The sequence below is a fragment of the Falco naumanni genome, chromosome W, assembly GCF_017639655.2.
Source record: "Falco naumanni isolate bFalNau1 chromosome W, bFalNau1.pat, whole genome shotgun sequence".
Classification (NCBI taxonomy): Eukaryota; Metazoa; Chordata; class Aves; order Falconiformes; family Falconidae; genus Falco; species Falco naumanni.
In genome coordinates, this window is record NC_054079.1 from 5461283 (window position 1) to 5473757 (window position 12475).

The following is a 12475-nucleotide window of genomic DNA, read 5'->3' on the forward strand; positions in this document are numbered from 1 at the left end:
GGGAACCCGCTGACTTTTGGAGTCGGCCGGCGACAAAACGCTCCAAACACACCCCATGCACAACTCCACCGGGGAAGGTGCCAGCAAGGAGTTCTCTGGTAGTTTTTACATTGCTCCGCTAGGCAGCTGAAAGACACCCCAAAAGTTGTTCTACCTGCTTTCTGGGCTGAGATGGGGAACCGCTGACTTTCGGTGTCGGCCGGCAACAAAACGCTCCAAACACACCCCATGCACAACTCCACCGGGGAAGGTGCCAGCAAGGAGTTCTCTGGTAGTTTTTACATTGCTCCGCGAGGCAGCTGAAAGACACCCCAAAAGTTGTTCTACCTGCTTTTGGGCTGAGATGGGGAACCGCTGACTTTCGGTGTCGGCCGGCAACAAAACGCTCCAAACACACCCCATGCACAACTCCACCGGGGAAGGTGCCAGCAAGGAGTTCTCTGGTAGTTTTTACATTGCTCCGCTAGGCAGCTGAAAGACACCCCAAAAGTTGTTCTACCTGCTTTCTGGGCTGAGATGGGGAACCGCTGACTTTTGGAGTCGGCCGGCGACAAAACGCTCCAAACACACCCCATGCACAACTCCACCGGGGAAGGTGCCAGCAAGGAGTTCTCTGGTAGTTTTTACATTGCTCTGCTAGGCAGCTGAAAGACACCACAAAAGTTGTTCTACCTGCTTTCTGGGCTGAGATGGGGAACCGCTGACTTTCGGTGTCGGCCGGCGACAAAACGCTCCAAACACACCCCATGCACAACTCCACCGGGGAAGGTGCCAGCAAGGAGTTCTCTGGTAGTTTTTACATTGCTCCGCTAGGCAGCTGAAAGACAAAACAAAACTTGTTCTACCTGCTTTCTGGGCTGAGATGGGGAACCGCTGACTTTTGGAGTCGGCCGGTGACAAAATGTTCCAAACACACCCCATGCACAACTCCACCGGGGAAGGTGCCAGCAAGGAGTTCTCTGGTAGTTTTTACATTGCTCCTGCTAGGCAGCTGAAAGACACCACAAAAGTTGTTCTACCTGCTTTCTGGGCTGAGATGGGGAACCGCTGACTTTCGGAGTCGGCCGGCAACAAAACGCTCCAAACACACCCCATGCACAACTCCACCGGGTAAGGTGCCAGCAAGGAGTTCTCTGGTAGTTTTTACATTGCTCCGCTAGGCAGCTGAAAGACACAACAAAAGTTGTTCTACCTGCTTTCTGGGCTGAGATGGGGAACCGCTGACTTTCGGTGTCGGCCGGCAACAAAACGCTCCAAACACAGCCCATGCACAACTCCACCGGGAAGGTGCCAGCAAGGAGTTCTCTGGTAGTTTTTACATTGCTCCGCTAGGCAGCTGAAAGACACCCCAAAAGTTGTTCTACCTGCTTTCTGGGCTGAGATGGGGAACCGCTGACTTTTGGAGTCGGCTGGTGACAAAATGTTCCAAACACACCCCATGCACAACTCCACCGGGGAAGGTGCCAGCAAGGAGTTCTCTGGTAGTTTTTACATTGCTCCGCTAGGCAGCTGAAAGACACCCCAAAAGTTGTTCTACCTGCTTTCTGGGCTGAGATGGGGAACCGCTGACTTTTGGAGTCGGCCGGCAACAAAACACTCCAAACACACCCCATGCACAACTCCACCGGGGAAGGTGCCAGCAAGGAGTTCTCTGGTAGTTTTTACATTGCTCCGCGAGGCAGCTGAAAGACACCCCAAAAGTTGTTCTACCTGCTTTCTGGGCTGAGATGGGGAACCGCTGACTTTTGGAGTCGGCCGGCGACAAAACGCTCCAAACACACCCCATGCACAACTCCACCGGGGAAGGTGCCAGCAAGGAGTTCTCTGGTAGTTTTTACATTGCTCCGCTAGGCAGCTGAAAGACACCACAAAAGTTGTTCTACCTGCTTTCTGGGCTGAGATGGGGAACCGCTGACTTTTGGAATCGGCCGGAGGCAAACTGTTCCAAGGCACAACCTTGAGATTCTGTTAGTTTGCCAAAGTAACATGGTCCTCCCTGTGCCCTTGCAGGTACAGCTGGCCAGGCACCATCTCCAGAAATGAGGAATACTCCCTGAGGCAACATCTTTGCTTTTTCATTTGTCTCACCAGACCATGAAACAGGCCATGTCCTATCCTTACTGTAACTGGTTATTTTATAATTCCAGGGGGACCCAGGTGCAATCCAAGTATTATTATTTCTTGGTTTGTGGATCCTAAAATTACCTGAGTCAATGTCTTTCTTGTAAAATCCAAAAAATAAACATTAGTTTCCCGGCATAGATCGTTAAGATGTCAAGTTCCTGAGGTTCCATGCCAGTAACATTCAGGCCCTGTGCAATTTGGAACGCTTGAGCCCCCGAGGGGTTTCTTGGAATACCAAGTGATTTGCACCAATCGGCTTGCACAGATCCACTGATGGTGGTGCAAAAGTAATTTGCTGCTTGTTCTAGGTTGTCGGAGTATATTTTACCTGTTGTCCAGTGCCCAAACTCCTTCATATGGTTTAAAGGGACCCAAATCAAACAGGTACGAAATGGGTCAGATGGGGTAGCTAACAATAAGCAAAATGAATCTTGCCCTGTCTTGTTGGCCCAGGTAACCCACATGTTCATTTGTGGTTGGACAGGAACCCGTGCTGTTCCTTGCGAGGGCATGCTGATGATTCCTATCAGCCCTACAATCAGCTCAAACAATTTCATTATCTCGCAATCTTGTTCCCAACTGGCAAAATAAGCACCACAAGCCAAGAGCTTGTGTTTTCTTTGTAGCTAAAACAACAGTTAAGTTTTCTGTCAAGGCCCACCAAGAGATAGCTTCTATTCTGCTGTCAATACTTTCTGGCATCCATATTTCTGGAAAATGTTGATTTGGCTTAGGGTTCAAAAATTCCCTACAAGTATTTTCAAAGTAATATTAGCAAAGCTCTTTTAACAATCTAAATACAAAGCATAATCATTTCGCAAGCAGCTACAACCTATAACAAAATTCTGTCTACAGTTACCACAACTTAATATTATTGCTGCTCATTCACTATAGCTTCCACAAACAGCATTCTTCCTATTACAAATTTTTTTCAACACAGCATTACAAGCTCGTGACCCAAATGATTGTCTTCTCGCTGCTGTCAACAGCACGTCTTCTATGGTGGATGGGACTGGCCCAAGTTCTGCACACAGTTAAAGACTGGTTGGAGATAAAGCTGTCATCTATATTTTCTCCGTTCTTCTGGAGTTGACATGCAGGGCGGACAAATCTGCTAGAGACCCATAGAGGTCTTTTATCTGTGGAAACACAAAAATATCCTCTACCGATGAACAACACTGGACTGGGTCTTTTCCAGTTGCCTGTAGTCATGTTCTTATAATAAACCTATAACCCAGGAATGGCCTGTGTTTGACTTCCCTGAATAGCCTGATGATGTATAACGATGGGGACCCTTCTCTTTCCTCTCTCAGGGACAAATAATTCAATGTAAACAACACCTTGTTTAATCGCTTGGATGCATCAGTCTTTTCTGGCGTCTTTTATGTCACTTAGCTGTTGTCCATGTGGCATCACACTCCCTTTCATTGGTCCCGGAGTGGCACCCACACGCTGCTCCCCCCTTGTGCAGGCATCCTGCTTTCTGTCTTCTTTCTGTCCAGCTCTCTTATCTCTCTGCGAATGCAGTTTCTTTGTCTCTCTTGGCCTTGCCTATGTCCTTCACAACACCTGCAGCTTGTTACAGCTGCGGCCTGCTCTGCCTGCTATTACAACAAAGTTACTTGGTCTCGATTGCTCATATGTCCGTTGTCTTCCAGCCACTCCACAAATCCCCCTTTTTGTTTTTGAGTGATCCAGACCCCTTTTATCATTCAGTTCATCATTCTCATAAAGCAATTCCACACACAGCCCAATATCATTAAAAAGATTACAGTGGCAATTAATACCATTATCCTGTGCAGAAACAAATCTTTTAACCATCCAGTAATTCCTAAACTCTGTAGCCAGTCCGTTAACCCGTTCTCAATCTTTATGGCTTGCACTTTTTTTTTTTAACTCAGCAAGCTGCTTATGAATAGAGTTTGAGCGATCAGTCAAATTCATACAACACTTCCCTTAGTGCTGTTCACTATAGGCTATTGTCTACTGTTCATGCTGTTTCTTTACCTTCTAGAGGTGACATCACATTCCTCCTTTGTTTCTGTCTCATCCTAGTTTCTTCTCATACTCCCTTAAAGTTATTTAACTCTTTGCTGCAGGATCTCAGCTGCACATCATCAAAGCACAGCCAAAGCTGCACATTATCAATGTTAAAACAACCCACTGTCTCTTTTCTGTACAGTTCTACAATTTCCCCTTTTTGTTTTTGAACAGCTAGTACCAGGTTTGTCATGTTCTGCAGGGCCCTTGCAAACATGACAGCAACCAAGGCAATAGCAAACGAACAATACTGCCAATTGAGTGAATGGATGCCAAAAAGGCTGATGTTTTCTCAGATTTTGATAACATGTTGCTGCAATACCATCAAAATCCTCAGAGCCATGTCCTTGAGCCAACAACAAAAAGCCAATACTTGCTCTGGTTTTGTATGTCATAGTGGCAAATTTGACTCAGATACTTAACTACATAACAAACAAGGCATTTAACTCTTTAATGCTTTCTCTGCTGTTACTTCGAGTAAGAGAAGAACCGCTGCAATACGTTCCCATCAGTTCCATAAATCAACTAAATCATTAGACGCTTCATCCAAAGTTATATTGCATTTGAGTGCATTATGCGGCGAATGAAGAGACGTGACACAGCTTGATGGAAGCAAGTTGTCCGTTTATTAGTGATTTTCTTACAATTACATACGTTTCTATCTTCTACATATTACACACTGATTGGTTAAATCTTAAGCGTAAAAAACACTGGTTGGTTGACATTTAAGGCACACCGTTAAAACAATAGGAACTGATTAGTTTACCTTGTCATAGCAACAATTTCTATTCTAAGATTAGGGGGTTTCTTCCTACATGACTTTCTTAATTAATAAAGTTCCTTATCGGCACTATCCGTTCCCTTATCTGGCTTCTTGTTCCTCTTTGTCCATCTGGTTGCCATCTCAACTGCAACGGCTCAAGAGTCTGCAGTTAGCTTGCTCGTTTGTTCCCAGGGCTTGTGCCCTACAAATTCTAACATGTCTCTGTTCATCAGGCTAACAGTACTTGGGGTCTTGTCCTTGAGGCCTTGTCCTGCAGCATTATGCTTATCAACATGTTCACGTGTTGATTTATGTGGGTGTCATGGTCCCATCATAGCCTCCTACTACACTAGCATCTACATAAAGACAACTATCAACATTCAAAGTGCAAACAATATCAACTTCTTTTGGATTAACTTTATACAGAGGTAATCAATTACCCCAGATATCAAGGCTTTCAGTAAGATTCTTCATTCCCCACATACATTCACTTTTTTGCAACAATGTCTGCAAGTCAGTTTCAAGGAAGGGCACACCAAACAAGGGCTGGTTCAGTAAGGAGACCCACATATCAGTTGTTAGGTTGACTGGCGGCAGCAGTGCTCCCACGATCCGGCACGCTAAGCTCAGGCCGCACACAGCGAGCAGGTATCCCATCACGGACCTTCATCTGTAGAGACACAAGCATAACCTCTCCCCCAAGTTAACATCCATGTGGTCCTGACCACTGCCTGGTACAAGGGTCTTTCTTGCCTACTAAGACACCTTGGTGCTTTGGCTGCTTATCACCAACTGACACAAAGTCAAAAAGGGAGACACCGCATGGCAGAGATTTTCAAAAAGTTCAAAACACAACATGCTTTCTCTGAATGTGCCTCTGGGGTCATTCCCTTCATTACCCACCCACTCCTCGCCCCACCCCCCCTTTTTTTTTTCTTTTTCTTCTATATATGCAACCAGAGACACTTTACCATAACAGAGAAGCCCTTATTTACATCTCTGAGCCCACACACAAACCGCAGCTGTATGCAACACCAGGCACCAGGCTCAGGGCAGAAATCATTCAGCAGTTACATAGCTATATATCACTACACGCATGCAGACACCTATTTATCACTAGATAACCATGTCATCTTTCCTACTCTCCTTCACAATACCCAGCTGTTCTCTAATCTCTTGTTAGGTCAAATATTCTCCAGCTTCCTCTCCTATATCTCTCTTCAGAGATTCTCTATCCTCCTCTTTTTTGCTTGTTAATTGCAAAGAGGCAAAGGCTGTGTGTAGCTGGGTGACCATGACCTGATTTATGTTACAATCAACTAAACACTGAATACAATTACCAACCCGGGGATCATCCTGTGGAAGGTTCATATTCTGCAGCCCTTGCTGTTCCACCACTGCCCGCAATGTGCCATGGAAGACCACTAGTGGCACAGTTGGAAAATGATCTGCGCCATCTGAGAAATATTGAAAAGAGTCCAAGTGTCCATGGTAACCAAATGTAACAATTGCTTTGTAGCCAGCGAATTCACCTCATACTGAGAAACAGGTTTTTGCAAGTCCTGCACTATTTTCCAAGGAAACACTGTATGAACCTTAGGGTTACCAGCAGCCACATCTCCTGTTATAAGGATATGCATGTAGTGCAACAGTGGAAGGAGTAGTAACATCAAGGAGCAGTCTACATGTATGTTCTACTAAATTCCAGTTTCCCTCTTTCTGTACCCCATCTTTTACAGCCTGTCAAAATTGCCAAGGGCTGCACAGTATTACCATTATGCTGGATACTGGATTTCTACCACACCACACTCTTCACTGTTTCTGACTGATAATCTTGTCGTAGCTGGACATGATTCCCCATTTTTTAGCATTTCCACCCTGCGTAGGCAGGGGTGGAGCAGAGGGGGCAAGCGGGAGGGGAGAAGCAGCTGGGGGAGGAGGGAGTGTGGGCTGCCATAAATGTTGGTGGGACTCAGGGGTACAGGGATCAATCTGCCGAGGTTTCTGCCCTCCATCCTCATCCTCGGAATCACTACCGAACATAGGTCGATGCCGTTGGGCAGATTTGGGGGCTTTGGGACATTGAGGAGTGGTGACTGGTAAGGGGCACGGACTCTCCCTCTCCCCCACCACCTCACCCTCTTGTCTGTTGACTGAAGGGTGATCCAGGAGAGGTCTGGGTGATACACCCCCACTGGCCTCTTGCTGACTTTTTAAGCCCCCCACAGCATCTCTAAGCAGTCCCCATGTAGCCAAAAGCCCCGATGCTTCTTTGTCCCCTTTCACCACAGCTTCTAACAGTGTTGATCCTAAATTCTCCCAAGTTGACGCACTAAGAGGAGTCACAGTGGATGCTTCTACTCCTTGTCTCTTGGCTCACAATAACATACATCTTAACCACAGCCCATCTAAAGTAGTTCCACACTGCTGTAACACTAACTTCCACACTGACAGCACAATGGTATCTTCCTTAAATTAGTCCCCATGCTGTCCCTGGTGGCTCACCTTTCTTGGTGTCACGGTCTCCCAGGATCTTGCAGCCGCCCCGCTGCGCTATTCCGCTTCACCAGGCTCCATCTCCCCAGCAACCCACTGGTCACAATCTCAGGATCTGCTCCTGACACCCCTTACCAGGGTCATGTCGGCACAGTCTCAGGGTCGCCTTAGGATACCCCTTACTGGGTCACATCAGCACATCAGGGTCACCAATTGTGGTGATGCAAGTCAAAACAGACTCAAAATTGTGGAGTGGCTGGAAGAAAACTGGCAAATTATGAGCAATCCAGACCAAATAACTTGGTTGTAATAACAGGCCACAGCTCTAACAAGCTGCAGGTGTTGTGAAGGACATGTGCAAGGCCAAGGGAGACAAAGAAACTGTGTATTTGCAGAGAGGTAAGAGACTTGGACAGAAAGATGAGAAAAACCAGGATGCCTGCACAAGGGGGGAGCAGCGTGTGGGCACCACACCAGGACCAATCCTAGGGAAGGTGGAAGAGTGTGAACGAGTAGTTTTAACCGATCACCTTTTACATAACAAAGCATGCGTAGTGTGTGTATTTTTAGCTGTAGAGTATAAATTGGTGTGAGTCTATTAATAAAGTGGCACTAACTTGATCACATTGGTCATATTACTTGTGTCTGAGCCTTCTGCTTCAACAAGTGGCGCCCAAACAGGGACCTTCTTGTCCATGCTTCCAGGAGTGCAGAGGCGGCTCAGAGGGGGCGGAAGAAGCCAGCCATAGCAGGCGCTGCCTCGGTGCCTGGGAAGATGCATGTGCGCAGCCGTTGGAATCTCACCCCGATCAGGGGAGCGGTCAGGGAGGAGATGGGGTCCATGCTGAGCAAAGAAGCGGCAGTGGTGAAGCTCCTCCAACATATCTTCTCTCAGAGAGGGTTATCTTATGATGAGTGAAGCCTGAGGAAGTTGCTGTCATGGGCTCGGCAGGGAGGGCTGATCCCCTCAGTGAGCACAGCTTTTGCATTAACAACTTGGGATAAGATCAGCGCGGCACTGTGGGAGGACATTAGTTCAGGCTCTGAAGAAAATGGAAAATTCTCCACAATGTGGAGGTTGATTTTAGAGACTTTAAAAGAGATGAAAGTGGTCAGCAGACGATTGTATGATGCTGCCACGGAGGGGGACTCCGAGATGGGAATCCATTTAGCACCTTGGTGGCAAATTCTGACTACTCTTCACCAAGTGTGGACTAATTCTACTAACAGTGCCAAAACAGAGGAAGCTGTAAATTCCACCAACAGCACGAGTGCTAAACCAGAGGAAGCTGTAAATTCCACCAACAGCGAGACTCTTCTCAACACACCACCAACGGTGGCAATTCCGTCCACACCTCCTCTGCCCCGAAAGCTCCTGTCACTGATTGCAGCGACCCTCACAACACAGGACCAAATGCAGGAACAGGACAACTCAGACAATGATTCCATTGACACTGATAAACCTTATGATCCAGGTCCTATAGATCCGGAAAAGGAGCTAGACCTATCCCCCCCCTCCCCCCGCCCGCCTCCCCTGATGCATTGACTGTATTTTTGGGGAGGGTGAAAGGGGGTCTGAGGGATTGCTGGCAGGAATGCAAGTGGGAAGCGCTTAAGCGAGGAGATTTGGGAGTCACTGTGGCATGTTCAGTATTTTGTCAGATAAATCAACTTCCAAAGTAGCAGCCTGTGCAATACGAGGCTGTTAAAGGGTTAAGCAAAGCGTGCGGGAAGGGAGGATTCATAATACGTTTGCTGTGTCCCTTCTTAAAGTAATGGCAGAGCCTTATACACTCACACTGCGTGATTGGAAGTCATTGCTTTGTATGGTACTAACTCTGATACAGTATATGATGTGGTTATTTGATTTTTGTGAGCTACGTGTAGTGGCCTTGATTGGAAAACTTAATTGGGGAATTGCTGTTAACTATGAGCTGTTGGCTGGAGAAAACAGTTGTGCCGATTCTGTGACCCAGGCAAGGTATTCCAGGGACAACTATTTGCAAATGAAGGAGATGGCTATTAAGGCAGTCAGGATGCGGGAGTCTGGGCGAGCCTCTAGTGAGTCATTTGCCACAGTCTTGCAGGGTCCTAGAGAGTCATATACTAACTTTATTGATCAGCTTCAGAATATTTTGCAACAACAAGTCGAACACGAGGAAACTCAAGAGTTGCTTTTAAAAGAACTAGCTATGATAACGCCAATAAAAAGTGAAACGGGCAACTTTCACAATTGCAACCCCAACATGTGTCAAATGGTTATAACCCAGAACTCACAGCAGACTGTAACTCTCAGGCTGAGTTCTGGAATGCAGCAAAGCACATTTTTGCTTCTCTAATCTCTTCTGTAAGAATAGTGCACACTCTTAATTTGCTTAGTAAATTAGGCTGCTAGCTTGCTAAAGAAAGTGATACTACAAATATATATTTTTTTCTGGCTTATTGACAGATGTAAATTCTGTCCGTCATATGTTGCTACAGAACAGTGTTGCTATTGATTTTTATTATTAGCATGGGGACACGAGTGTGAAGACTTTGATAGGCTATGTTATGTTATGTGAATCTGAGCGACCACTCTGAATCAATCCACAAAAGCTTACAAAACTTAAAAGCCTTAAACAAATATCTGCAGCAGATCCAGGGGTGGGATGCCTTTGGTCTCTTCTCATGGCTGGGAAACTTTAGGCCATGGATCAAAAGTATTACAGGATTTATTATAATTATCTTTAACCACCTTATTGATGTTTGCCTTATATCTCCCATGCGTTTTTTCCTACCTGTCCCTCCTGGTAACATTACAAAAAATACATGCCTTGCTCAGCTTGTGCCTTTTTAGAGTTGTGTTCCCCGAACAGAGCCCAGATGGTGGGTCAATGAAGGATTCGCCTCCACAGGAATACCTCAAGTGTCTTGGACACAAGAACCATTTCCACAACGACGCAACCTGACCTGCACTCTGGCGTTGTCGGGAGGCACTCCTGCACAAATGAAGTTGAGTGGTCTTCTGGATACCAGAGCAGACGTAACTGTCATATCGAGCAAGGACTGGCCACCTCAATGGCCTTTGGTAAATAACGCAGTGGGAGTTGTAGGTTGGGGGGGCGTGACTACAAGCTACTTGTCTGTAAAACCTATACAGATCAAAACACAAGAAGGACAGACTGCCTCCGTCTGGCCATAAGTTACCAGCACTCACTTTGTGGGGCCAAGATTGTCTAGGACAGTGAGGAGTTCGGATCACCACGGATTTTTAACTGGGGCCACTGTACTGCAGGCAGTGAAACAGCCTCCCCTTGGTCTACTTGGTTGACCGACAGACAAGTATGGGTAGGTCAGTGGCCCCTGCCACAGGAAAAGCTGTGTGCCTGGCATGAATTACTTAAGGAAAAATTAAACACGGGCCACACTGAAGAGTCACATAGCCTGTGGAACACCCCTGTGTTTGTGATGAAAATTATTTCAGGTAAATGGCGATTGTTGCATGACCTGTGTAAAGTCAATGCAGTGATGGCCCCTGTGGGGGCCTTGCAGCTGAGACTGCTGTCTGCCACCGTGATACCAATGGAGTGGGACATTGTAGTTATTGATCTGAAAGACTGGTTTTTTACCATTCCTTTAGATCCAGAAGACAAAGCCAAGTTTGCCTTTACAGTACCAACTAGAAATAACTCTGAGCCCACAAAAAGGTACCACTGGACCGTACTGCCTCAAGGCACGAGAAACTCACCAACCATTTGTCAGTGGTTTGTAGCCCAAGCCCTGAGTTCAGTGACAGACAAATACCAAGATGTTTACTGTTATCATGACATGGATGACATTTTGCTAGCAGCACCATCAAAAGAGCTGCTGGAGACAGTTGAGAAAGAGTCCAGACATAGTTTAACTGAGTTTGGGTTGATTGTAGCTCCTGAAAAAGTTCAGAGACAAGAGCCTGGAAACATCTGGGCATGAATGTGCTGAACACAACTGTGTATCCACAAGCTATCAAATTGAAACTGGACGTAAAGACCTTGAATGATGTCCAAAAGCTTTCAGGAATGCTGAATTGGTTATGGCCTTATTTAGGCCTTACTAATGAACAAATGCCACCTCTGTTGCAACTTTTAAAAGGAGACACAGATCTTTTAGCCCCAAGGCCTTTAATGCCTGCAGCCTTGGCACTTGTGAAAGAAGTCAAACAGCTGATCTCTGCACGACATGTGGCATATAGATATCACGCTTCCTTTAAGTCCCTTTCTTTTACCGGACCAATCTTCTCCTTATGCTATGTTGGCCCAGTGGAACCAGGCTTGGGAAGATCCACTGCATGTATTTGAATGGTTGGTTTTGCCTTTGCAGTCTAAGAAAAACAAAAGGGTTTTTTCACAGTCCCCATGCCTGCAGGTTGGGCTCTTCTTCCAAAGCTGAGCTCAGGAACAGGCTGCAGGAATTGCCCCCAGAAGACCATGCTGCTGGGCTTGGGTTCCCCATGGCTCAGGGGAGGAGGGCATGGGGCAACGCGTTAGGGCATGAGCCTGTGTTGAGCCTTCGCGTGTGGGTGCCCAGTGCCCATGGGAATGGTGGATGACCAAGAGGGATGTGCCTGGGACCATCTCCCTGGGCTTTCAGGCACCGCTGCCCTGCACAGCAGCACCGCCTGCTCAGGGCCATGCCTGAGACCACATCCCTGGGCAAGAGCAGGTGTCTCTCTGCACGCCCCAGCTGGGGCAGGCTGCTGTGTCCCTGGTGCACCAGGAGGTGCCTGGGGAGCCCCCAGGCCAGCATCCTGATGCTGGGGACAGGGACTGGCCCAGAGGGGCTTCCAGGAGTGGGCAATCAGGGTCTGTGTGAGAGAAGAGCAGCAGACAGAGGGGGACACTGGCCTCTGTGTCTTCATGCCATGGCTGGTGCCAGCCCTGGCGCTGACTGGCAGGATGAGGCCTCTCTCTGCTCACCAGGATCTGCTAAGCCCTTCCAGTGGGCTGAGTCTGTGGGTTGAGTGCCCAGAGCTCTGCAGCCCCCTTTGGGTGGGCAATTGCATGGGGCCAGCCCAGTGTGGGCTGCTGTGTCTGC